We start from the raw sequence: 3,454 nt of genomic DNA on the forward strand, positions 1-3,454 counted from the left end.
TCAGCCCACCAGGGGGTGGGCTGGCTGGCATGTGGTGCTGGGGGATTGAACTGCGGTCCCTGTGCTTTGCCAAGCTTGTTCCAAGTAGGTGCTTTAGACCACTGAGCCATCTCACCAGCCCCTAAAATATGGTTCTTTTAAGTTAAAGATTTCCTGTTTCCAATATAGTTTAATGCCTAAAGAAGGCTATGAAAACATTACTGAAATATGTATTAAAATTGCTAAAAACATATCAACTACTTGTATATGTTTTGTCCCAGTTGTATAGTAATGTTTCAGTCCATCATCCAGCTTTGGCTGCTGAAATCATACAGCTGTGAAGACTTGCCTTTGTTTCTGTTAGACTGCTTTTCAGTTCTGTATTTAGTATCTTAAGTACTGTAGAAAAGATGTCACTTCTTCCTTTAAGGCTGTTTTGTAATACATATAAGGACTGGAATTGTGTTTTTAAAGAAAAGCATTCAAGTATGACAATATACTATCTGTGTTTTCACCACTCAAAGTGCTGTTTAGTAGTTGAAACTTAAACTAATGTCATCTAATAAAGTGACAAAAAAAATCAAAATAAAAACATATCAACTAAAACAATTTTTATGTAATAAGTAGAGAAAATAAACATTCTCACATAGACTCATTAATTTCTCAGTGGCAGTAAAATTTATCTGCATATTATGATTTTCTTATCACAAATATATAAGACTAAAATCACAGGGTTTTTTTTGTTTTTTTTTTTTCAGAACCGGGGATTGAACTCAGACCCTTGTGCTTGCCAGGGAAGCGCTTATTCCACTGAGCCATCTCCCCGGCCCTAAAATCACATTAAAAAAAAAAAAAATGCAAAAGGAAGCCCTAATCCTCTGACTATAGAAACTAAGCACCTTAAGTTTAAAAACATTTACTAGGACAAGAGGCGTAGTTTAGCAGGACCGTATTTGCCTAGCTTATTAGGTAAGGTCATCATCAGTCTATCCCCAGCATTGCCAAAGCAAAACAAAACAACACTTTCACTAAATGTTCACCCCGTGTTTCTAGTATTACATCAAAGCTGTGAGACAAGCAACGGAAACATCTAAGACTGAGTGCAGAGCGAGGTAGAGGTAAACCACTGTCTCCACGTTATGTCAGAAGCCACGTCAAATCCCACTGGCATTCTTCCTCAATCTGCTCCTGATTTAGGAAGCCACCAAGTTCGTCGATTTTCTTCCTAATTATATCCTGACTCCAGCCCTTCTTTAGTCCAAACGACAAACTTCACAGCCTCATCATCACTCTCCAGTTTCTATGGTAAAAAACATCTGCCTCTAGTCATTCTAACCCAGTGCTGTCAAAAGGGAGCAATTTTGTAGCCACCTCTGCCCAGGAGGTACCTGTCCCATCACTCCATCAATCTGCGGACACTGGCATCTACCCCCATGGGCTTGACAGCCAATCAGCGCTCAAACGACTTGCAAAGAGATCTTTGGTGATATTAAGGATTTCTGTATATCATGTAATGGATTCTGCCAATGTCTCCGAGGTGTGCACGACTCAGTGATAAGATTATTTTCCAAAACACTACAGCACGATGTCTAAAATCATGCATGGTTTTTGTAGAAGAGCCATTCCAAACCAAAACAGATTTGAATACAAAAGCATACAAAAACTTCACTATTACAGGCAAGGTGTAGTAACCCCTGACCTGTAACCCCAGCCCTTGGGAGGCTGAGGCAAGAGGATCACTCAGAGTTTGAGGCCAGCCTGGGTTACAAAGTGAGTTCTAGCCTAAACTATATAATGAAACTCTTACATCACAAAACAATACTACAAAAACTTCACTAATACAATCTGATGCCACGTTGCAATTAATCTTTACAAAACTTAACAAGGCTTCTTACATTATCTAAGATGACCCACAATTTTCTTGAAATATGCCTTTCCAAACACACATCTGTATGATGGATTTACATCACAAATTGCAACCAGACAAAATAGGGAAGCTGAGACGCTGTTAGACATTAAACCAGACATATAAAAAATGTCCGAAATTGGAAAACAATGTCATACATGAAGCCAAATTTTTTTTTGTTTTGGAAAATGTTATTTTTCATAAGACTATAATTGCACCAACATCTACTGAACTTACTTTAAAATGAATAAAAGTATTTTAAAGCTTTGTTTTAATTTCTAATGTCTTAGCTGTAAATTACATAACAAAACTTTTTGGAGTTCTGAATCTCTTAAAAGCACACACGTTTCAAAAAGAAAAAAAAAACGAAAAATCATTCTCAACTTTGGAGGCCTGGCTGTTAGCTCAGTTGTTTAAGCGCCTGCTCCTGCAAATGAAGTCAGGCGCAGGATATCTCGGTTCCATCCTCACCTCCACCTGCATTATCAAACACGCCCTTAAAGCAGCCTGAGCTAGCAAAAACAAGTATACGTTTGCAATGCATACAAATGCTAACGGGCAGGCCCCCAAATTTGAGAATGATTTTTTTTTTTTGAAACGTATACTCTTAAAAAAAAAAAAAAAAGGAAACATATACTCTTAAAAGTGATTCAGAACTCCAAAAAGTTGTGTTATGTAATTTACAGTTAAAACACTAGAAATTAAAACAAAGCTTTAAAATACTTTTATCCATTTTAAAGTAAGTTCGGTAGATGTAGATGAAATTACAGTCTTATGAAAAACAACATTTTCCAAAGTGGAATGCCCGTGGTTATTTTTGCTACAGCACTTGGTCCACACCACCAGAGGTCTCAGGAATTTCAACAATTAGTTCCGCACCTCCACCTCCAGAAAAAACAAGACCTTCATATGCTTCGTGGGCAGTTGACGAGGATGGGCAACTTTACTTTCCTAAGAAGAAATTTTAATTTCTCTGCATCCTTCTTAATTCTACATACTTTACAGAGGCAGGGGAAAACAAACAAAAAACAAAACACATCGGTCGCAGTCGCGGAAGGGCAGAGCGAAAGGCCCGCGGCGAGCGCGCGCTGAGGCCACCGCGGGGCCCCTCAGTGACCGGCTGCGGAACCCACCTGACGGCGCCCCGCACGCAGGGTGGCTTCCTCCTGCCAGGCTGCAGGGCTGGAGGCTCACGCCTCTCGGAAATCTACCACAACCTCGGATTCCACCACCTCACCTGCGCGGCCCCTCCGCTCCCTCTAACTAAACCTACTTGTCCGGCTCTACCTTCTCCCGCAGCTGCATCCCAGCACTTCCGGCGGTGCAGCAGCCAAATGCTGCCTGCCGGCAACTTCGGCCAGGCCGGCTAAAGGAGACCTTCATTCCGGAAGTCGGAACGGGTGCGTCGCGCTTGCTCTTCACTCGGCCATTTTACAGGGTAACTCCTTCCTGTTTCCGGCTGCGCGGAGGCAGCTCGTGCGTCTGAGACGCCCCAAAGTTAGGACCTTTATTTGCACTCTTGAGGCGCCGGCGGTGGCTCTGCAGCTGTCATCATGGTAAGCACACTCG

General features: G+C 41.6%; 1 protein-coding gene across 2 annotated transcripts in view; it reads right to left on the reverse strand.

Moving 5' to 3' along the window:
- The window catches only part of Gfm2 (G elongation factor mitochondrial 2), a 69,185-nt gene extending 65,997 nt beyond the window's left edge, over positions 1-3,188 (reverse strand). Inside the window, exon 1 of one of the 2 annotated variants that reach the window (XM_004643485.3) lies at positions 3,019-3,188. The gene's annotated coding sequence lies outside the window, so the exon portion shown is untranslated. Of the gene's footprint in view, positions 1-3,014 lie in introns of both variants that reach the window. The other variant, XM_023703658.1, reaches the window with a different exon arrangement.
- Between the last annotated feature and the right edge of the window lie 266 nt (positions 3,189-3,454).

This window comes from Octodon degus, unplaced genomic scaffold, assembly GCF_000260255.1.
Source record: "Octodon degus isolate 3935 unplaced genomic scaffold, OctDeg1.0 scaffold00177, whole genome shotgun sequence".
NCBI classification, from domain to species: domain Eukaryota; kingdom Metazoa; phylum Chordata; class Mammalia; order Rodentia; family Octodontidae; genus Octodon; species Octodon degus.